Here is a 25,166-nt window from a genome sequence, read left to right as displayed (position 1 = left end):
TAATACTACAAATGCTTCTCCACGGACCACCCACTGAATTTTTAACCGGAATGTCATTCCAAGCCCTTGACTTGTGATGTATTGCCCAGACGACTCTACGCCACAAACCCGATTTCTCTGTTTTAAATCTCCACCACCATTTTGCTAGCATGGCCAAGTTGGCATCTCTTAACGATCCGAAACCCAATCCCCCATATTCAACTGACGCAATAGTTTTATCCCACGCCACCCAATTCATTTTGGCTTTCTCTTCCGAACCACCCCAAAAGAAAACTCTACGAATCTTATCCACAAAGCATCAATGACTTTTAATGGTGCCTTAAATAAAGATAAGTAGTACGTTGGTAGTGCATTCAACACCGATTTAATTAATATTATCCTCCCACCATACGACAATGTTTTAGCTTTCCATATTGATAGTCTTCTTTGGAATATTTCAATCACCGGTTTCCAATTCCTAGCCAAATTCATGTTAGCACCCACCAATAAGCCAAGATGTTTGAAAGGGAACGTACCTTGTCTACATCTCAAGAGATGTGCCATGGCTTGGACTTCATCTTCATTCACTCCCAATCCGTACACACTACATTTGGCTAAATTCACTTTTAATCCGGAGATTAAGTAAAAGCATCTCAAGATCCGTCGTAAGTTATTAGCATTCAATACCGACCATTCTCCAATGAACATTACGTCATCCGCATATATCAAATGAGACAAAGAAGGCCCATCATTAGAAACTTTAATCCCATTAAACAGCCCAACTGAAACCGCTTTTTTCATAATACATGTGAGGGCCTCCATAACTATTACAAATAAAAAAGGTGACAGAGGGTCACCTTGTCGAAGGCCACGAGAACACTCAAACTCCCGAGTTGGTGATCCGTTCACAATACCGATGCTCTAGCAGATACCAAAGTAGCCATTACCCATGCACGCCATCTATTTGGAAATTTCATTTATAACATAATCGAATCCAGAAAGGACCAATTAACAGAGTCATAAGCCTTGTTAATGTCCACCTTAAAATTCATGCCACTCCTTTTAGTCTTTTATAACCAACTAAAGACCTCATTGAGAACAAGAGGGCCATCCATGATATTTCTCCCTGCCAGAAATGCGGATTGTTGCTCAGAAATCAGTTTTCCCACCACACCTTTTAATCGATTAACCAGAACTTTGGAGATAACTTTATTGATTACTCCAATAAGACTAATGGGTCTGAAATCTGCTGGGCTCACCGGATCCTTAACTTTGGGGATCAATGCGATGAACGAAGATGTGCAACATGAATTTAGGGTACCTGTTTCGTAGAATCTGTTAAATAAATTGACCAAATCTTCCCGAAAAGAGGACCAACACCTTTTAATGAATTTGAAGTTAAAGCCATCTGGCCCTGGTGCCCGATCTTCATCACAATCCCATACAGCTGCTTTTATTTCCTCCACTGAAAAAGGCTGTTCCAACATACTCGCCTCGTTATCCGAAATGGTAGCCAGATTCGGATATACCAAGTTTGGTCTAACAGACAAAGGTTCTGTAAACTGGTGAATAAAGAACTCGAATAAGGATTCTTTGATTGACAATGGGTTCGTGATCCAAGCTCCATCAATCATTAGCCCATTCAACCTATTCGTACTTATATTGGAATTGATGATATGGTGGAAATAGGCAGAATTTTCGTCACCATCAATAGCCCATTTGGATCTGGATTTTTGCCTCAAATCTAACATTTTTAATCTATCGAACTTGGCCATGTAGTTCCTGCAATCTGCCCTTTCAGCCAGTTCCTCATCCAACAACAATCTTTCTTCTGCCAGATTTTCTATGCTAGCCAGTCTCTTCTTTTTGCTGTCATACATGCCCTCCCTATTTCCTTTCTCCACTTTCAACCAAGATTTTATCCTATTCTTCAACCACCTTAGTTTAATAGCCAACGCAAGATCTTCCGGTCCCGAAAACGAGAAAGTACCACACAACTGTATTATAAAATCCAAAAAACCAGGGAGCTCAAACCAAGAGTTAAAGAATCTGAACGGAATATGTCCAAAATCCGACTGGACAGTGGACAGAATGATAGGCCTATGGTCCGATGCAACTCTATCCAACGCAAGCACCGTTGCATTTGTCCATTGTTCCCTAAAACCCAGGCTCACCAGGAACCGATCCAATTTGCTCAACTTTTTACCATTATCCGAGATGTAAGTGTAGTTTCCCCCACCCATATTGTATTCCACCATGCCAGCAGACAGGATAAACTGATTAAACACCTCTGCATTGGCTTCTACAAATTCTGAATTTAACCGTTCACTAGCGTCTCTAACCTCATTAAAATCACCCATCATAACCCATAAGCCTTGTAGAGAATTCTTGATAACCAATAATTGTGACCACAATGTTCGTCTTCCCACCGCCTCATTGGGGGCATATATATTTATAAAATTGATTCTGCATCCTGATTGTACTAGGAAACCCGAGACCACAATATAATATCTATTTTTAATTACATCAACGCACCTGAATATTGATGGACACCAAATGCACGCAAGCCCCCCTGATCTACCTTGAGAATTTTCCACCGCAATTTAAATTCAGCTCTACCCCAGAAGTGATTGAATGAAAAATTCTGCGCATCTTGTAACTTTGTTTCCTGAATAGCAATAAAGTGAATCCCATAACTTGTTTTAAGCCCCCGAATCCAGTCCGATTTACAACTGCTCCTTACCCCCCCCCCCCTTAAATTTATTGATAAGCAATTCATCTAAAACCAATGGAAACACCTTCATCAGCTGCTATCTTCTCAGTCGCAGACACAAATCCGTTAAGATCAACCCCAACTAAAGACCCAACCCTGATTGTAGCCTCCACTTCATCTTCAACATCCCTCTGTGGATTCCCATCGACTAGGTCATCACCATACTCCGTTCCCGAGTCACGAACCCTGAGACCCGAAGCTGCAACGGGGGGAGCCGGAATATCAGACTATCAGCAGACACCGGATCGATATGCACCGAGTTATCTCCTCCACTGTTGTCAGATTTATCACGAACAGGTGTGTTGAGGTCAATAGGCTCTATACAGGTTCTAGTGGACGTACTGAACAGCCTCTGGGTGGGCCCCTGCATTGACCCAATCGAAGGTGGGCTACGGTCCTCCCTATTCCTCTTTCCTAGGTTTGGACCCATTACTGGGCCAGCCTCATTAAAAACTATATCAGACCCAACATTTGTGTCCCCTAATTCTGAATTAAATGAACCATCTTTAAATATATTATTTGGAGAATCCACGTGATCATTAATAGCATCATTAACTTTTTCCACATGCGTCATTTCTTCCACATTCCCATGCAAGCTTTTGGTATTCTGATCATCCTCGATTGACGGGGACCCTTCCACTTCCACCGGCTCTTGGTTATCCAATGGCTGTTCATTATTCACTGGAGTATTTTCTGACCGGCCAGGTTCATCGACCCCATCATTCCGATGATCTGAATTTTCCAGATTTTGTCTAATCTCCCCTTCCTCCATATCCTCCATCTCTGCTGAATCTTCATCAGATTCCGAAACCATTTCTGATTCGGACTCCTCTGAATCCAACATGGACATTCCTACCGTACTAGGTATCCATCTTTGAGCTACCTCCATCACCCACGCAACGATCGTTTTACTATTCCACTTAATAACTATCGCCTCCTCTAACTTGGATGGAATGGAGGTAACTATTGTCATCGAACCATTTGAGTTATCCTCCTCCTGCCAAGAAAAGGGTGATTTCTCTACAACTTCTCCAAACAAATTCCCAATATTATCGAATAACGTGTTATCTCTGATAATAAAGGGCACTCCGGTAATGTTCAGGTTGACCAATCTACTATAGGGGACTTCTTCACCATTCCACAGTTGATATTTCGAGAACACAGACTTGAAAAAACCTTCATGTAGGTCCATGCAGACTTTCGCATATTCCTTATCTCTGAAAGTTAGTAGGAAAGTTACTCCACCAACATAGGACAAGCCAACTTCTCTCATACCTTCATCTTCGATAGATTGTCTCATTCTGCCAATAGAAGTAACATATTTTGCAGTACCCAGGATAGACCTCCCAATACAGTGAAGTGGATAAAGTGATCCTTTGCCTCCTACATTGATCACTTTAGCCCCATTACTATTTCCTCTGTTGTTATTTCCTCCTGCACCTCCTTTAAACAGATCCGCAAACGTCCTCCCATCATGACAGTCCATCCTGTTTGGCGGTCCCTGATTAGGCATTTGATACTTCGAGTAATTATTACCGTCACTTCTAAAATCTTCACCTCGATTCATGTTTTGTTGCTGTCCAACCTTCTGTCTCCAAACACTCCGACCCAACATTTCCGGCGAGTAGGTTATTTTTTTATGATCTTTATCATATTTTCCTAACGAGACTGAGACTTTCATGTTAAACATTGTCACCGTGTTCATTGAGGTCAACGTAGTCTTCATATCTTCTACACCCACATATCGGACAAACCCAAAGCACCTACCTTTCGAATCCCTTTTTTCTAGCAACATACACATCAGACACAAACCCAAACGGCTTAAAAGCCCTCCATAACACGTTCCTTGTTACTTTGTCTGCAAGATTTTGCACCAGAAAGGTCCACTCGATACCGTCACCCCTGCCTCTATTGTTTCTCCGGTAATGTACATCATTCCACGGTCCCCCATTATCTGGTTCTCCCCCTTCGTCATTCATCGTAAATCCTTTTTAGACCCTCGTACACCACCGAGTCAGTCAATCCAAACACAACTTCTACGGAGTGTTAACAATTTAATAGTTATGTAGAAAGATAATTTTGCCCTTTGACAAAGCTAATTAAGTATTGTACTAAAAGCATTATATATTGTGATTACTTAATTTTTCAGGAACCCTTGGGAAATGCGAAAAATTTGCCGGCTGTTACGGTTACAGGTCACTCCATTTTCTTGAGCCCTCACGAACAACTGACCGTGTTACCGTAAAAAAAAATTGGATGTTGCATCACAGATCGAATTCACAATGAAAGTAACATACCAATTGATTGAGTAGGTTTTAATCGAGACCTATAACAGATCTCCGACCACCATTTAAATTTACGGTCAGAAACCCAACATTATATTTTCATTTAAAACTTAGCTACTACCTAGCTTGTGCTATGATCAGAATATATATTATTAAAAAGGAATTAGCTGTTACCTGGTTGCCGACTAAAAAGGAAAACAGAAGAATTTGGTGTCAATCACTATGGGCACATGCCATAGTTTCTGGAGATTATGAGTTGTGACTGCAACGTAGTTATTACAACTATCACCTATCCTAGTAACTCGATCTCCTTCGGTTTTTATCTACGGTGCTCGCTTGATTTTTTTTTTCACAATGCTAGCAATAATCAAAAAGGATCTTCGAAAGATTGTCAAGGATCTCCCATGGTAATTTTGTGAAAAAGAATGAGATTAAAAAAAACTGATGTAAGAGAGCAATCGTGCTGATAACGTGTTATAAACAAGAGAGCAAACATAAGAAAAAGATTTCATTCACAAGTATTTCATGTACATATATTATATATATATATATATAGATCAATACAACAACCCTAAAGCCCATTAACATTTGGTCAGACTTGACCTATGGACCTAAATGTCTGCATTCATGACATTAAGATTATAATTAACAAGAAAACATGTATAAACGCAAAAACGTGCCACTGAAATTGGGACCATAAGTCTTCCATTCCCTTTTGTTTTCTTTTGTTGGGTTCCTATAGCACATGAAATACCTTGCACATCGATTTACAACTTTATCCCTATCCTTGCCTTTATCCTCTCTATATTTTCATTTTCATTTTCAACATATATAATTGTCATGGCGGTAATAGTGCTCGCTCATTATTGGCTGAAATGGGCGGCTAAGGTAATAGTGTCAGGCTCTTCTATTGGCCCAACAAATTTACGCTTTTATCTCGCTTTAAAATTACGATTTTGCCATCATTTTAAAAATATGTTTTTGCCCCAACATAAAAATTTTTTTACATTTTTGCTCCCAGCTAAATATTTAAATTTTCCACTCGGTTCAAAATTACGATTTTGCCCCATTTAAATTTACACTTTTGCAATTAGTTTTTTTTCCCTTAAAATTACGATCTTGCCATCAGTTCAAAGTTATGTTTTTACTCCTACTTAAAAATAAAATTAAGCATTTGCTCCCAGCTAAAAATTTCAATTTTTCCATTGGATCAAAATTACGATTTTGCCCCGTTTAAATTTACAGATTTGCCATTAGGTTTTTTTCTAATAGCTACGTTACGATTTTGCCTTCAACTTAAGTTTACATTTTCCCCATCGTTTTTGTTTGTTTTCCTTGTTAAATTACAATTTTGCTCCCAGTGTAAAATTACAGTCATGCCGGCAGCTGCTTGGCACTTCCCCATTGGTCCATTTAATTTACGATTTTATCCCTGAAATAAAATTATGATTTTGCCCTCAGTTAAAAATTACGTTTTTCCCATCGTTTTAGTTTTTTTTTAGTAAAACTATAAAAGTTTTTTGTTTTCATTGGTTAACTCCATTTAATTTTTTCCCGTGTCAATGATCTGCCTAACACTCGCTCATTAGTCCTAAAAAAATACAGTTTTGCTCTGAGCAGAAAATTACGGTCTTATTATCGTTTTAGTTTTTTTCCTAGCAAAATTATAGTAGTATTTTCTTAATTGATTGACAATTATTCAGCCATCGCTCCGCAACACGGGCGGGGCAACTACTAGTTTTATACATATACTAGTATTTTGCCCGCCGCGCGTTGCGGCGGCGCGCGACAGGTGGAAACATATAGTAAGACAACACACGATTCGTAAAACGCAGTGCGTAAAAGACAATTATAAAAAAATGTAAAACACAAAGGTAGACACAAAGTGTAAAACACAATGCGAAAGACAATTCGTAAAACACAATGCATTGGCATTTGAAAAAGTAGGAGTTATAATCTAGGGGTTACAATTGCAATTTTTTTAAAGTTAGGCGGATGTAAAAATGGAGTAATAGTGCAAGGCGTAAAAAATCAAAGTCTAAAAAAGACAGTGTAAAAGTATAGGGGTGGTGGAAAAAAATGTGTAAAAGATGAGGGGGTGTTGGTGGAAATATAAAAGAAAAGGGTTGATGGCGTAACTTTGTAAGAGTTAAGGGGGTGATGGTGGAAAACCAAAGTAGAGGGTTGGTGCTGTCAAAGTTTGAAAGATGAGGTTGTAGTTTTGGAAATTAAAAGTATAAGGTATAGGAACTAAATTTGCCATTTTATGAAACTTTAAAGGTAACAAAATTAAAGAGCTAAAATTACAATATCATTAAAGTATAGGGGTTGAAGGGCAAAGCCGGTGGAAAATCCACTTTCTCCTTTAAGATTGTATACAATATCCACATACATGTTTTTTAGTTGTTTATCATATTTAAGTAACATTAAAACGTGAATTTATAACCTCTAAAATAGATGAATTCTTTTGAAAATATATGATGGTAAAGTCTCATTTTTTGCTAAGTTTAAGACCCAAAATATAGATCTAGTTTCTAGATTAGTTTGTCCAAAAAAATAGAACTTTATAAAATTTAAATGTTGCTTCAAAGTTAATATGTCAAATATTAACAAATTAATTATTTAAAATACCTTTATTGATAGATAATCTACCCTAAATAAAGGCATTGGATTTTTTTTAGTAATATACGTTCGGTACTATGCTATCTTATATCATCATAACTAGGTTAGAACCCCGTGTGTTACACGGGTTAAACAATTTAACTTACATATTTCATAAGTTTATAAATAAAGGAAACATGTATGAAATTAAATAATGAAAAAAGAAATATTACAACTATAATTCAAACATCTATACGTTAAACTATGGCATTAATCTAAATCTAAATAATTAACAAAAGCAAATCTATCTTAAACTATGGCATTAATCTAAACAATTAATAAAAGCTTTAACAGTCTCTTCCAGCTTCTCTATAGGCTTCTCATGAAACAAATATTTTTGTAAAATTTAGTTCCTCTTGAAGAGCATCTTGTTGTTTCCCAAGATCTTACATGCGTTCAAGGAGCCCTTGTTGCTCCAATATGAAAAGATTAATCTTCACAATTTGCATTTATATACATTGATGATGAGAATATGCTGTAGAGGGGTAATGAGTAAAAAAAGAAACTTTGGTCTAAATCAAGATGGTTCAGTTTTTGTCCAATGCTTCTACAGATAGTTTATCAATTAAATAAAATTAATAAATTACAAAAGTACAATGTTTGCTTTATCACTTAAATTCTTTGGTGATGTGATTCAAAAGGTTTTATACGCTAAAAAATACATTGTGGGACAAATTCGACCCATTTTCTTTAAGCCATTTAATTGTACAAAAGCATGCATCGACCCAACAAAAATAATACAAACAATCAATTGTATTTCTAAATATAAAGGTTAAGTTTTGGTATATTTTACCTGGTTATCGAGCATTCTTAAGAAGTCTTCGAGAACATATATACGCCCAAGTCTTCTAGCACCTATATGGCAAGGATATCACTTTACTTTTTTCTCTATGAGCTTGTAATTGATATAACATAACATATCATAGTCATTTATGTAATTATTTCAAATTGACTAAGTTGACCTATATTCTAAGAAAAATGATGCATACCCTTTCCATTCTTCAATTTGTTTGTCTTTCAATTTCTTCCCAAAAGATACCCCTTCATAACCATGATCAGTAGCCTCCATGACCCATGAATACAGATTCCACATGAACCCTCAGAAGAACTCAAGAACACCTTGATATAAATTAAATCACGCATTAGTAAAAAAACCGTATAAAAAGATGTAATATGTTAAAAATACGAAAACAAACAAAATGCTTTCCTTTTGATAAGTGTAAGTTACAAACAAATAACAAAACCTTGATATAAATTAAATCACGCATTAGTAAAAAAACCGTATAAAAAGATGTAATATGTTAAAAATACGAAAACAAACAAAATGCTTTCCTTTTGATAAGCGTAAGTTACAAACAAATAACAAAGATTTGCAGTACCAGAGCTAAGGGTTGTGGAACAAAGAATTACCTTTTTAATCGATCTAATATTATGTGAGTGATATTGCGATTCATTCTCTTCTAAATAAAATAAGACATCAAATTAAGCAAGATGAAGGAGAAAGGAAACAAACACCTTTATTAAGCAAGATGAAGGAGAAAAGAAACAAACACCTTTAATTTGAGAATGCAAAAGACTCCTGCTCAGTGGATAAAATCTGCAGTATATCAAGATATCATAGATCAAATATTAATTAATTAGCTAATTAGAAACTAAAATATTTGAAGTGATATTGTATCAAAGAATTACTGTAAAAACTAATCCCAAAACAAATCGTGTACATGCATCATCATCAAGAAAAGAATTATGAATCCTATCCGTGTTGACTAACCAGGTTTGTAAACATTCCAATATTCCCACAAAACATCACCCGATAATTATAAAACTGCATCAAATGTATATCATCTTTAATCATTAAGAACATCACATAGAGAAAATTTGTTCGTCTTCGGAGTGAAAGAAACTTTAGAAAAAGACTTAAAACAATGAACAATCGTTAATTGTAAAAGGCTAGTTGAGATGAATCTAAGATCTAAAGAGTTGAGTTGTAGGGTTTACAATTGACATATAGTTTGCAGAATTCAGAGTGATAAACGTGTTTAAGATCTTCTCGAGAATACGAATGGGGGCAGAATTGTGATGGAAAAGTAGGGTTTCAACTATAATTGCAACGGCTTATAATAGATTTATAGGATCCACAAAATTGTTGATGGATCGGTTTAGGCCCGCGAGAAATTACATTCAGGTCATATATTGTTTGAGAGGCAAAAGATATGTGAAAGTAAATATGGTGAGGACACGTGTCCCTAATTCGTTTTCTTTTATTATAGGTATAGATATACCATTTTTTTTACCTTGTATGGAGATTTGATAATTATGATTAAAAATAAAAATTATACATATTTATCTCAAATTAGTTGATAACCACATCCTTAACCTTTTTATTCAGATTTTTTATCTGTTACATAAAGAAGGGTAATCGTTATCCAAATCTATTCATTTTCCTGTCTGCCAGTTATCACCAAAGGATGCCCAACTAGTTATATGAATTTTTAATCCACTGCCTGTGGCCTAGCAGTAGGGTGACTGGTACTTATCGTTGACTCTATTCTCAAGCCCTAACAAAAGGCCTCATTTTTCCAAGCTCGAACAGGATACGTGAATTCTCAGAGACGCCTCTGATACTTGTCGTTGACTCTATTCTCAAGCCTTCGAATACCGGATTTATGTTTTGGTCACAAGGAAGGTGTTTTTGTATTCTATTGTTTTATTGATTATTGGAAACATAATTCTGACTTTTATTTTTTATAAACTCTTATCATGTCATGTGTAATTAACTAGAAGATAATAAATTCCATGTTTGCCGTGCTACACATGATTATGCACCTTAGAGAACGTTATATATTTTATAATCAGACACATGATGCACGTTAAAGATACGCATATGTCACGCAGAATAAAGAACTAGACCTTTATAAGTATAACTACTACCCATAGGGTGGTGGTCTATTAGTATATTAGTAAAGGTAAAACCTTTAAAAACATCTAGGTTGAGAAGTGGAAGGTCTTGAGTTTAAAAAAAGTATAACTACTGGTTTAGACTATGGGGTATGGGGCTTGGGTTGGGGGAAAACGCCCAAGCCACCACCCCGGGTGGGCTTGGGTTGGGGCGTGGTCCTTGGGGCTTGGGTTTGAAGCCGGGCGTGGGGTGAGCTTGAGATCTGATGTGGCGGCCTCTTATTCGCTATCCACCGCCATGTCATAGCGAGCTTTTGTAATTTTTTTTTAATAAACTGCCAAGCCACGCCTCCAACGCAAGCCCCACCATACCCCACGGACACGTCACTCACCGGTGGGGGGCTCCAACTCCACGTGTCAACTCATGCCCCCAACCCAAGCCCCACCATACCCCACGGTCTTATTAGTTTCAATTTTAATCATATCTCGAAAATTGCATTCATATTTAAAAGATTATCTAGACCTACAAACCATCTTCTTAAGTATATATCGTTCTTTTGTGTTTATAATAATATATCATATAACATAATATATTATCAGGAATCATTCATCAAATTTATTTATTATCTTTATAATATTGTTGATAAATAAATGAAAATCTATCTCTTATATTAAAGCAAAATAATGTTGACTTTTTGACCTTGATGTGGTAATGCTCTAAATCCAGAGAATTGGTTTTTGAGCGCCACTTTGTTTCCTTTTTAATATTTCTCTTTTCCTCATTCATTATCATCAAATCAATCACCGCTCATTTCCTTATTCTTCATTGAGAAACCCTAAATTTTATTTCTCTTTGGACAGAATCATCGTCGTTCACTAACCCTAATTATCATACACGACAATGTCAAATCTTTGGTGAATCAATCATCTAATCTCTATTCTATCCGATAATCTCCTCATCGCCTTTCTGATTCTCTCTATCTCGGCCGATTATTTTGTTTTCGAGGATTGCCAGGTAAAGTGTGATTTTCATTTTATTATGGTGTTAAATGTTTACCAGTGGCGTTTAAAAGAATACTAACTAGGGTTCTGCCATGAACTCTCGACGGCGGTGACACTCTTTGTTGCGATTTTGAGTTATTGGCGGATTTTGAGATCTAACCCGAGTGGACTGGAACTGTTGTATGGTAATTAAATTGTTGATGATGCTAATTTTGATATTTGTTTCAGTATTGTCAGTATTGTTGATTGTATTAATGTAGTTTAATCTTCTCATTGTTCATACACGTTTGTATTTTAGGGATTCAAAACATTCGACAGGAACCAAATTGTGTTCCCTCAAAAAATGCAAAGCAGTGATGGATATGAAATTGTAGACCAGTGTTACACCTGAGGAGGAGAGACCGATGAAGATGAATCTTTAAACCTCAAAGAAAAGGAGATTTTTATAACTCAAATCTGAGATACACTCAAAGAAAAGGAGATTTTTATAACTCAAATCAGGGGAGGAGAGACCGATGAAGATGAATCTTTCTTTAAGAAATACAACTATAATCTTGCATGTTTTGAGGTGAGAAATGATGGACTACTGATTTGGATAAAAAATGCAGAATATTTGTTTTTTGTTTACTGATCGTTACAAATCAAGTCGACTCTAAATGAGTCGGTCCAAAATCCGTAAAGCTTGATGCGAGTCACTTGTGATTCGTGTTAGGGACCGAGTCTGCTCTTTTTAATGCTATTTGTACGAGTTTGACAACTATGCCAATTACACCAGCTATATAAAACTTTCTTTTAAAGAATTTTTTTAGCAACTAATGTAAGTACTGTTATTAATGATGGGATCCAATTTGCGATGCAGCTTACGGTCAAGATATGAGTATTAAATTGGTTTCTTTTAGATTCTTTGTGGAAGACAATCAAAAGGTAAAATCATATGATAGATTTAATTTGGTATTTTACTATCGTTAAAGATATAAAAGATGGCAGTCATTTTTATAAATGGACTTATGGTGGTAATTAATTGGTAATTAATAAATGGTAAGTAGTAGAGGTGGCAAGATGTGTGGGTTGAGGTTCGTAACGGGTCAAAACATAATATTTTGAGACGGTTCCAATGGTAAATACTTAACACTTCCTGTATTATAATACCACTAATTTAATATCATATAGTTGACTGGTGTCTAAGAGATTTGTATTGTTTTGATAGTTCTTAGGGATTTTGCAAAGCTCAGAACGATGAGGATGCTTATCGAAGTCCGGTTAAAGAAGCGTTTCCTGTTTACAACGAATCGAATATGATTTGTCACCAGCTTCCTAATAGAAGTGATGAGGTATGATTTTTTTGTTTTTTTATTTATGTATAAATGATGAGGTATTTATCTATTCACAGTTATTTACAGCAGTTGCTGATTAACTCACTGAATGCTACTGTTGACACTAATCAACAAGCTCAATCGTTCGTTGAAGCGTCGTTGAATCAACGTCTCTCCAGTCTGGTATATGCGTGTTTTGTTTGTATGGTCTAACTGATGTAGTGTTTGGATTATTTGGTTACTATGAGAATATAGATACATGATTTATTGTGATTTGTAGTTGTTTCATGATGTATGGTTTCTCGGAGGCTAGAATCTGTATGTAATAATATTTAATTTCCATTTGAAGGTTAACAAGATAGTGGGAAAAATATGTATCTTTCTTCTTCTTCTTTTTTTTCTGAATTCTTTATGACGAAAGTGACATTTGTTTTGTGATCTTATCGATTGTACTCGGATAGTGCAACCTCCATTTGGGAGGATCCCCCTTGAAAGTTACTGGTCTGCTCCAGTCGGATGCACAGTCGGATGCACAGTGGCGGTTGTAAATGAAGCCCTTTCAGTGTATCTATCTGAAGAATTAAGGAGTTATTGATGTTAACAAGGAGCGAGAGAAGCTCAATGCTAAGTTTACAGAATAATAAAAGTAAGCAAACCTCTTCTTAGTCGTTACATGTTTTCTTTATGTAATAATAGTAGTAGTAGTGGGATGGGAAATCAATCTTGTGGAATCCATTTTAGGCGTGGAAAGTTGGTGGGTTGGGTAATGGGTCAAAGAGGTTAAAAGCCCATTGTCATTTTTTGAGATAGTATTATATATCCTTCTCATAATCGTTCTAATATCATATTTACTATCTTACCCAAACAAAAATCATAATATCCACTGCTAAAACGTGGAAGTTTTCGCACAAGTTTCTGACAAAATACCGAAAAATGAAGTTTCTTATAACTTAGCGACGACTTTCCAACGAATAAATAATACAAAAAATCCCCAAAATATTTCCTACAACATTCGGACAAAATAGTTAATTTCTAAGTTTTTTGTGTTGTCCGAAATTACAGTGATAGTTCAGGAACTAAATTGGGACTTAATTCTGAACTTTTTTTGGTCGATTAGACTTAGACTTGATTGACTCTCAAAGAATAGTTCAGGTACTAAAATGTCCAATTTTGAAACCTAGGGACTAAAATGAGAGTTACGGTGATAGTTCAGGGACTAAATTATTAACTTTTTTGGTCAATTGGACTTGATTGACCCTCAAAGAATAGTTCAGGGACTAAAATGTTCAATCTTGAAACCTAGGGACTAAAAGTGGAATTACGATTATGGTTCAGGGACTAAATTGGGGCGTAACTCTAATAATAATATAATTTTTTAAGGTTTTATACTTTAAAAATACACTTCTAGCGACATTTGACCCGTTCGACTTGATCCTTTAGTTAGCATTCTTTATTTATATTTCCAACTTGATTTGACCCATTCGTAAGTAAACGGGTCGAAAGTTTCCCTCATTGATTGACGTCTCTATATTTGAGCAGGCAAAATGATAGTTTAAACAAGGCGATGAGTGCCAAGGGTACGAGGAGAAGGTGCCAGCTCATATCAAAGAAGAAAATGTTGCAAAACTCGCCTCATTGATGCAACAGCTACTCTCTATCGAGGAAGCCACTCAACACATTGATCGCCAAATAGTCGCAAGTTCATAATCATTTTGCTTTCGGGTATATTCTCACTTCTCCATCTTTATAGAGACTGATGTAGGCATTCAGTGACTATTTGTATATATATATTCAGTTAGATAATTTAAATGTTGGTTGGTAACATTTGTCTATTTTGTTGCACTATGGACACTCTTTTGTTATTTTTATCATTTTTCATAAATATTTAATGTGTTAAATATTATTAGAAATGATAATAGTATAGTCTAATTAAAAGGCTGTGGAGTGGGATAGTGAAGTAGTAGTTCCTTAGGGGTCAAAATCGAGTTATCCGAATTATTCTAATCAAGTTTTTCGAATTGTTCTAATTGACTTATTCGAATTTGAAAGTTTAAAGCTCGATCGAATTCGAATAATAAGGGTTATTTGAATTCGAATCGATTTCGAATTCATTTGAATAAACTGAATTATATAAAAGATTACGAAGAAAAGTATAGGTTATTCAAATTACGTGTTAATATTGATGGAATTCGTAGATCTGATTCTACCTTTTGTATTAGTTTAGGTTATTCAAATTACGTGTGAATATTGATGAAATTTTCTATAAAATACATACATAGGGTGAAGGCGATATATGGTGGTGATATTACGTGATATTGAAATTGGTTCACTATACATGGGATGAGTTATGATGGAAAATAATCACTAACGAAAGGTATTTAAGTGAATATCCTTTTTAAATTTGTTCAGGTGGCTAGAAAATATAAGTTAGTGGTTTTGTATATTTTGCTTTTTTAAAAGTCAAAGATATGTTAGTGGTTTTATGTATACTTAACTTATAAAAGTAACCTATAAAACTATTGTAGGAAATGAAAGATCAAGGGGTGGGTGAAGGCCGGTTGCTGCTACTTAAAGGCGTCAGCAGGGCTTTTGAGGCCAGGTGTTCTCACAGCTCTACTGGGTGTCAGTGGTGCTGGTAAACTACTCTCATGGATGTGTTAGCGGGTTGAAACAAAGGCGGGTATATTGAAGGCGATGTTAAGATTTCTGGGTATCCAAAGGAAAAAGAAACATTTGCTTGAATTTTCAGTTATTGTGAGCAAAACGACATCCATTCACCTCATGTAACAGTTTACGAGTCCTTACTGTGCTCAATAAGCCTATTTAAAAAAAAAATCTTGTTTTCCAGTTTTAGGAATGGTGATTATTGTTTTAAAAATCTACAGATGTTTGTTGATGAGGTGATGGACCTTATGGAACTCATCCCGATAAAGGATGCATTAGTCAGGTTACCAGGTGTCAACGGGCTATCAACTAATCAAAGAAAAGTGTTGACCATAACTGTTGAGCTTGTGGCTAACCCGTCTATACTATTTATGGATGAGCCAACCCTCGAGTTAGATGCCAGGGCTGCAGCCACTGTGATGAGAACATGGCTGCAGCCATTGTGATGATAACGGTTAGGAACACGGTGGATACAGGAAGAACTATTTTCACCATTTGTCAACCAAGCATCGATATATTTATAGCGTTTGATGAGGTACAATCACAAAAATAAACTTTATTACCATCTGTTCGTTTATTTATACAAAAGATCTAACGTATATAATACTTTTCGGTCTTGTGGTTGTTCTTGATGAAAAGAGGTGGACAAGAGCTATACGTTGGATAAAATAGGATGCCATTTTCTTCGAGGTATGAAACTTTCAATATGAACGAGGTTGCATTTGCAACGTGTTTTCTTATTAGTAGTCAATTTTATTTCTAACAAGTGAATGTGTAAAATTAAATGAAATGATTTAAACAGATACCAATTCATTAAATCTTTTAAATCGTATTTAGTTATTTAGACTACATATTTATAGAAATAGTAAACATGTTGGTCAAAATGTGTTTCAGTCAGGTTAACCCATTACGCTTAATTTGACCTAAAAAAGGAAAATGTAATCGTTGTGACCAAGGAGTTATGAACGAGTCTAATTGGGTTACTCTAACCATGAAAGTCAAACTTGTGTTCTTCAAACCTAAGAAATCTATATTTGAATAAAAATTTGATATGCTTCAAAGTATTGATTTAGATATATTTGTAACATAATCAATATATTCTACTTTGTCTTTGTATATTGACCATTGAAAATTAGTCTGCTCTTCTTATTTGTGTGGCTAGGTATGGACAATTCAAGAAGCATTAAAATAAAGGAAACAAAATGAAAGAGACACTGTCACCAACTGGTTATATGCACAAACTAGGGCTTCTTTTACCTCATCTCAATCATGGAGTATAGGAACAAGTGTTACAAACTGTTTTTAAAGAATGTAAAAAGTCTTTTTTCGCTTCCACTTGAATAGAAGATGAAACTGGAATGCAAAGGATACATGGGCTTTTCTCGGATTTATGTGGAGAACCTTGATTCTTCCACCAATTCTAAAGGTAACTTCTCTTCAGCATTAGCTAATTCTACGGCTCCATTAACAAGATTATTCAAGTGTTTTCTTTAAACTACCGACTATAGAGAATTAGAGATCAATATTAAGATGATTATGTATCTGCAGTTATTCATAACCTTTTATGCATCTGCGGTTATACTTGCTCGAGGTTTCGTTTGAAGATGATCATTTGGTACTTGAATCTTAAAGTTCTGCCTTTTTTTATTTAGCCTTTTGTTATTAAGTATTTTGGGCTATGATCTTAAAAAACTATATTGCTTTTCATTTCGTATTGGTATTTGACACACTAAAAAGACTAAAAAATAGTATTCGAACATAAAATGTTTTTGGTCAAGCAGACCCTAACCAAAAAGTACAGGTTTTGTAATCATATATGTACTTCTAAAGTATCAAGAGCTTTAACAAGTCCACTTCTTTTTTTTTTGTGATGCATTCAGGTACCAGATGTGGGTCTCAATTTTGTGGTGTATGAATCTTTAAAGATTGGTTGGTTAAATCAAGACCATCTGGGCTAGCCGAGGACGTTGAGTTGAATTTGACAACCAAACGCCAACTAGGGATGAGATCGATACCAACCGGTACCGGTACCAAAAATCCCAAACATTTGGGTACCGGTACCTACCGGTATTTGAAGGTAAAAATCGGTACCGAAAATCGAATCAGTTCGGGAAATTTGGTACCGGTACCCAGTACCATTTGCTCATCCCTACCGCCAACATAGTGGTTCGCGTGGGTTTAGAGGAGGCCAAGTCCTAAGTCTTGCGCGTTGGTAAGACCAGATCTATTATTCTGTTATGAGGTTTGGTGATATATACATGCTATATCTCAATATACTACTCTGGCATGTCTTTGCCAGACCTCTTGTGATATTGTTTAGGATTGAAAGAGTATTATCACATTCTCAGATAATTTTTGTAATGTGGCTATTAAAATTATTAGCATAAATGATGAAGTTAATTTAAGTGTTTCTTTAAATCTATTTTGGGTGTTTTGGTTAACCTTTGTATGGTGACATTACTTGCAGATAGTTCCATCATAACTAGCAAAGTGGTTGATTATGGTGCTAAGAATTATAACTAGCAAACCAGAACAAATCATAATGTTCCTTTTAAAATGGTTGATTATGGTGTTAAGAATCTCTCATGGTTAATATGGTCTCATTAAAGCAAGCATTCTTTGTCTTAGATGTTTTACACGTAATAAGGAACATCATATTTTTGTCACTTAGAACTTATGCATTGCCAAAGTTATAAAAAAACATTATTTTTTATTATGAACAATAAAAATAACTTTTTTCAAGTAAAAAGAAAAACGTTGTGACTAACAAATTTTTCTTAGGTTAATTACATGGATGGTTGTTGTGGTTTACTCTCATACTACATGTTTGTCCCTAACTATAATTAATTATGTGGTCGAGTTGGTCACTAATGGATGACAAAGATGATTAGCATGGCGCTTGGTTTTTAAAAGTCCGAGGCGCACTAAGGCGATAAGGTCCTCAGTTGAGACGCAGGGCGTAAGTAGGGGTGTTCAAAAGTATCCGTATCCGAAAATCCGATCCGAATTATCCGATATCTGAATCCGAAATATCCGAAATATCGGATATCCGAAATTTCAGATATCCGAAATTCGGATATCCGAATTTTTCGGATTCGGATTCGGATAGTGATCTTCAAAATTTTCGGATATTTCGGATATCCGAAATATCCGAAAAATTTAATTTTCATTTTTTTCGGATATCCGAATATCCGAAGTATCCGAAAATATCCGAAATATCCGAAAAATATCCGAAAATATCCGAAATATATCCGAAATATCCGAAAAGTATCCGAGGTATCCGAAAAATATCCGAAATATCCGAAAATTTATATTCGGATATCCGAAACTATCCAGAATATCCGTTTTCGAATATGAAAAAAATAATAAAAAAATAAAAATTAAATAAAAAGTTGGATTTTCGGATATCTGATTCACTATCCGAATCCGTATCCGAAATTTCGGATCGGATATCCGAAATTTCGGATACGGATTCGGATAGTGAAATCTACTATCCGAAAATTTCGGATATCCAAAATTCGGATATCCGAATTTTCGGATATCCGGTTTTGAACACCCCTAGGCGTAAGAGCATGTCGCTTTTCTTACATCATTTCATATAGTTCTATCACTTACATGATTTCTCTCCTTTTACATTTGTCGTCATAGGAAAGTTAGGTTGATCATCAGCATTCAACAATAACAATGTAGGCATGCCCAAATGGTCTATTAACAATATTTATTTATTTCACAATGGAGTAATGGCGCACTCTAAGGTGATATGTTAATATCAAATAATTTAGTAATTACGAGTCAAAGGTACGGTTAAAGGTTGGACGTTTTGTATTTATATTCTTATGTTATGATTCACATACTTTATTTCGGCTGTTATGTATCTATCTTTAAAATATTTCCCCCCCTTTTATCCTTCAAGTGAAATCAAAGTTATATTTAATATAGTGATTGTTTATCTATCTGTTAGACTGTTAGACTGGACGGTATATTTCAACAATTTTAAGTTATATATTTGTGTGTTAAATCACCCGCGAAACTCGCTGGGTCTTACAACCTTCTAAAGAAAAGAAAAGCCATCAAAATAAATAAATTATTTACGAACAGTGAATGTTGTATATAAAGAGATCTTCAATGAGTTGTGAAATATTTATGGTTTTCATGTATTTTCGTTATATCACGTACTTTCTACGATTTATGTTTATATTTGAATGTATATGTAATAAATTATTTACGTATTAAAGTATAAATTTTTTTGTTGTGTAGCCACCCGTGTATTACACGGGTACTTAGACTAGTTTTTATATAGATACGGAAGCCATGGAGGGAAATGATGTCAAAAAGGTATGGAGGGGAATAGTGTAGGCAGTTGTCTGATATTTTCTCATTAGTCCAGCTAAATTATGATTTTGCTCCGTTTATATTTATAGTTTTATCATTGGTTTTTTTATTCCCATCAAAGTTACGATTTTGCCATCCGTTCAAATTTTTAGTTTTGCCATTGTTTTTGTTTTTTTCTCATCAAATTACGATTTTAACCCTAGTGTAAAATTACAGTCATATGATCGTTTTGTTTTTTTTTCTTTTTAAGATAACTATGGTAGTGTTTTGTTTTAATTGTTAGACTCGGTGTTATTTTTATCTGCCTGACACACACTCATTTGTCCTGAAAAATTACAATTTTGCCCCAGATAGTCTTTTCATCGTTTTAGTTTTTTTTAGCAAAAGTATTGGTAGTGTTTTGTTTTAATTGGTTGACTTGATTTAATGTTTTTTCAGATCATGTTGTTATAAGTATTAAATACAAGTAATCGAAACACATATGTATATAAAAGAAAAAATTTGGCTTAATACCCCTCAACGTGTGCTATGAAAAACTAGTTGAAAACAAATCTAATTGACATAGTTAATGCTTACTTTAATGTTGTTTATCTCAAGATATTGAACAACGCGTTGATTCTCGATACACACGAATGAAATAGATTAAGTTGATATAGTTAACGTTTATTTTAATAACATTATTCATTTTCACATTGACCAACGCTTCTGATTCGCAGTATACCAATTGAAACAAATTAAGTTGACATAAGTTCACGTTTTTTATAATGGTGTTCACTTTTCACTAGTACAAATGAAATTCTTGGTTAGCTAAATAAGTTTTGTTTAATGTGGGCTTAAGTCCGTTAGCTAGTAAGCCTATAGCTCGGCTATCTATTTTATATTTCTCTTTCATTTGTGACTTATGCTTTTCTATTATCAAACGTTAAAACGTAGTGTTTTTCAGTGAATATTGTTCGGCTTGAAGATTTGTCGCACCGTCCCATCTTGCTCATCGCACCTTGTCACTTTTTGTTGTTTGGATTTGTTTTCAAAGTTGGCGGCTAGAGTATAATAAATTGTCGGTAAAGAATTCTTAGGTAACGTTTGGTACGAAGGAATTAAAGGTGGAATGGAATGGATCATTCTGATGGAATGAAAAGAAACATGTTTGGTTATAATGTGGTAATTGAATGGAGCATTCCAAAGGAATGTAACTCCTTCCAAATATAATAATTTTCATTCCTTGGTATATATGTTCTAAATATTATTATTATTATTATTATTATTATTATTATTATATTTATATTTATACTTATATTTTTATTTGTATTTATATTTATATTTATATTTATTAATATTCATACTAATATTAATATATATCAAAAATCTATTATTAATTTTTTATCATTAATATATTATTATTATTATTATTATTATTGAGACAATTATATTTTTGTCGTTTTTAATACAGTTGTGTTTCGTTACTTCATATTTTTTTGTGTATCAAGTTGGACAAAGTAATGATTCATTCTATTCACCTATGAGTAACCAAACATCACAACGGAATGGAATGATCCATTTCATTCCGTTGTCCATTCCATTAACTCGTCCATTCCATTCTCTCATCTATTCCATTACCCCATACCAAACAGACCCTTAATTCTTTTCTTTGGAGTATGTGACAACAAATACAATAGAGGTTCTACGTTTTCTTTTCTTTGAAGGGTTATTAAATTTTAATAATCATAACTTTCACCTGTTGGCCGGTAATAATTCTAACTTTAAAAATTCCCTTCAATAATCCCAACTTGTAAAAGTTTGGCCGTCATTGATCCTTTTCTAACATAGGTGCACTTAAATCAATTAAAGAGTCTCTAGGTGTAATCGAATCTATTGAGTAGATCAAATTCTTATATGTTTGAAGATCAATGGCGGCCAAATTTTTACAAGTTGGGATTATTGGAGTGATTTTTTAAAGTTGTGATTATTATCGGCCAACAGGTGAAACTTAGGATTATTAAAATCCAATAACTCTTCTTTGAAAGTGATGAAGAATTATTAATTGTTTTGTTTGGGAGTATGCGACAATAGATCTTGTTTTTTGGTATAAAGAAATAATTGGTCAAGGATTATTTTATTGCTTTGTTTGATCTCCTTTGCAGGTTTTGTTAGACCGTCCGTAGTGGGCGTTTTGTTTTCAAAAAAAGTCCCTAAATACGTCGGAAAACGCCGATCCCCCACCCCCATGGCGTGATTTGGCGTTTCTTTAAAAAAAAAAACCCCTAAAGCGTGATTTGAATCAAGCCAAAATGGAAAATTGTTGGCCAATCACATGCTTCCCGCTTTTTCTTGGCCATTCCCTTTTTTTGGTTAGTTTTTTTTATTTAATTATTTACACCCTTTTTTAACATAATACCCACATCCCCAATACACCCATTTTAGAAAAAAACGCCCAATAATGCCCCTTGCTGACTGGACTGCCACATGGCGGAAAACACCCAAGGGTGGGAGCATTATTCACCCTTACCACTACGCATGGTCTTAGTGGAAACTAAGCAAAGGTTGGTCCGATTGACAACCTTGATTATTTCTAGTACAAGATTGCATTTGTTTGCTTGGATTAGGGTTCGTATTTGCTTCCGCTGCTTGTTTTGATTGTTTGGGCCATTGAAAACTAATAGTAACCCGGGTTCGTATATTGTTGTGTTTTGGCGAATTGTTGGATTTAACGAAAAGTTGGTCTACTGCGAATTGTCAGGTTTGGCGAAAAGTTGGTCTTTTGCATATTGTTGGATTTCTTTGCAAAAAGTTAGTTTGGATCAAAAGTTTGGCTTCACTTGACTTGATTGGTTTGATTTGAGTTTCCTATTTGGTGACCTTTTTCTTTTGTGGCACTACTTTTATTGGGTTTCAATTATTTTCATCATGGATGATTCTTTTTCGTCTACACGTGGCTTGAAAGTTGCTTTCGATCAATGTGAATATTGCAAACAGAAAAACCATTGGAAGTCTCAGTGTCCATTGTTGCTTAACAAGACAACACAACAGAGACAATGCTTTTCACATCTGAATGCACACTTCGGTCATGTCCCAATGCCTGCTTTAGATCCTCAAGTTTTTCAGCAACTTATGACCACCTACAATTCAGGCATGTCTTCATCTAATACCTCAGGTATTTCTTCATCCATTTGGATTTTGGATTCTGCTGCATCTCATCATATGTCACCCCACTTATCATTGTTTATATCTTTGACTTCTGGTTCACCTGCGTCAGTTATGTCTGCTAGTGCTACATCAATGTTAGTTGATGGTGTTGGATCTATTGTTACCCCTCATATTTCTCTCATTGATGTCTATTATATCCCTAGTCTTGCTTTAAATCTTGTTTCGGTTAGTCAGTTGTGCAAATCTGGTCATTTGGTGTTCTTTTCTGATTCCATTTGTTGTGTGTTGGATTCACGATCTATGAGGGTGGTTGAGACTGGTCATCGAGTAGGTGAACTTTATGTCTTAGATGAACTTAGAGAATTTGATGTGGCTGCTTCTGGTGTTGACTTGTCTTCCTTTCGTTTGAGTAGTTCATATTCTGATTTTTATCGGTGGCATTCACGTTTGGGGCATGTATCAGCATCTCGTTTAAAGTTTTTGGTTTCTACGGGTGCTTTGGGTTAGCTGAATACTTATGATATCTCCGATTGTTGTGGTTGCAAACTTGCTAAGTTCTCCGCTTTACCTTTGATGAAAGTAGTTCTCGTTCTGTTGCTCCTTTTGACATTGTGCACTCCGATGTGTGGGGTCCATCACCAGTATCCACTAGGGGGGGTCATTCTATTATGTATCCTTTATCGAGGATTATACTCGTTATACCTGGGTGTATCTTATGAAACGTAGATCCGAGTTCTTCGGCATTTACAAGAACTTTAGAGCCTATGTAAAGACGCAATATTCGACTGTGATAAAGTGTTTCAGGAGTGACTTAGGGGGTGAATATACGTCTAATGATTTGCCCTAGTTACTTGCTTCTGATGGCACAATACATCAGTCATCTTGTACCGACACCCCTTAGTAGAATGGTGTTGCTGAAAGGAAACATCGTCATCTTATGGAGACTGCTCGCTCGTTTCTTTTATCTGTCGATGTTCCGAGTGTTTTTTGGGGAGAAGCAATCCTAACTGCTCAACATGTGATTAACCGGATCCCCACTGCTTATAATTCTAGAATGTCTCCTTTTGAAAAACTATACGGTGAACTCCCAGATTATGGTGAATTAAGGGTTTTTGGATGTGCTTGCTTTGTTCTTCGTCCTCATGTTGAGCGAGACAAATTGTCGAATAAGTCAGCCTTATGTGTATTTTTGGGTTATGCTAGTGGTCCAAAAGGCTATGGCACTGGACAGAAAGGATATCGTTGTTTTGATCCTGTAATTAAGAAATTATATGTTTCAAGGCATGTTATCTTCCTCGAGCATATTCCTTTTTATTCGATTCCATCCAAATCGCAAAATGTAAAAAAATCAGATCTTCTAAATATTGATTCTTTTGATTGTGAGATTGATGCGTCTACATCTTCTGATGTTCCAACTATAACTATTGAACCAGATGGGCCAGTAGAATATGATAGGCCAATAGAACCTGATGGGCCAACTCAAGATACCCATACTTCGTCAAACACAGCTCAAGACACCCATACTTCGTCAAACACCACTTCAGGATCTACTATGCCTGAGACAACTTCTTCGCCAATTCAGACAGATCCACCTCTATGGAGGTCCGCTCGTGAATTTAAGTCCACCAAGTTACCAGATTTTGCCTACTCTACTTACTCGGCTTCGTTTGCTTCCTTTATCGCAAACATACATCAGTTATCTGAACCTGGATCGTATAAAGAGGTTGTTTCTAATCCTCTTTGGTAGAATGCTATGGTTGAAGAACTCACTGCTTTTCAACAGACACATACATGGGATTTGGTTCCATTACCACCTAGTAAACATGCAATTGGTTGTCGTTGGGTATATAAGATTAAAACAAAGTCTGATGGGTCTGTTGAACGGTACAAGGCCAGACTTGTAGCAAAGGGTACTCATAAAGGTATGGTATGGATTATGAGGAGACATTTGGCTCACCTCCTTTCTCAGACTAGCCTTATGTTATTCGTGTTCGTTCATTTATTAAATGAACGAGCACAAACGAACTTTCTGCCGAACGGTTCATGAACTATTCACTAAACGTTTGGTTTTTTTACAACCCTAGTCATCATCATCAAATTAATTAAAAAAAGGAA

The 25,166-nt window shown here is 35.3% G+C and overlaps 2 long non-coding RNA genes across 7 annotated transcripts; one reads left to right on the top strand and one right to left on the bottom strand.

Annotated features, from left to right (window-relative positions):
• Window positions 1-8,440: 8,440 nt before the first annotated feature.
• On the bottom strand, window positions 8,441-9,798 carry LOC110916093. The gene is made up of 3 exons (XR_004883095.1): window positions 9,697-9,798; window positions 8,688-9,295; window positions 8,441-8,553 (listed from the first exon to the last, which is right to left on the bottom strand). It is a non-coding gene; the product is annotated as an uncharacterized LOC110916093 (long non-coding RNA).
• Window positions 9,799-11,397: 1,599 nt separating this feature from the next.
• Window positions 11,398-17,981, top strand: LOC110918178. Of its 6 annotated transcripts, XR_004883091.1 has the most exons (14): window positions 11,398-11,783; window positions 11,897-12,166; window positions 12,458-12,522; window positions 12,806-12,929; window positions 13,002-13,094; window positions 13,373-13,557; window positions 14,451-14,633; window positions 15,191-15,285; window positions 15,437-15,694; window positions 15,797-16,110; window positions 16,215-16,265; window positions 16,738-17,001; window positions 17,124-17,190; window positions 17,456-17,981. It is a non-coding gene; the product is annotated as an uncharacterized LOC110918178 (long non-coding RNA). The 6 variants fall into 6 exon arrangements; XR_004883093.1 differs by lacking the exon at window positions 15,191-15,285 and having other exon boundaries at window positions 15,437-15,665; XR_004883089.1 differs by lacking the exon at window positions 15,191-15,285.
• The last annotated feature ends 7,185 nt before the right edge of the window (window positions 17,982-25,166 follow it).

Source organism: Helianthus annuus, chromosome 16, assembly GCF_002127325.2.
Source record: "Helianthus annuus cultivar XRQ/B chromosome 16, HanXRQr2.0-SUNRISE, whole genome shotgun sequence".
NCBI classification, from domain to species: Eukaryota; Viridiplantae; Streptophyta; class Magnoliopsida; order Asterales; family Asteraceae; genus Helianthus; species Helianthus annuus.
Note: the sequence above shows the minus strand (reverse complement) of the source record. Positions and strands in the feature narration are given on the sequence as shown.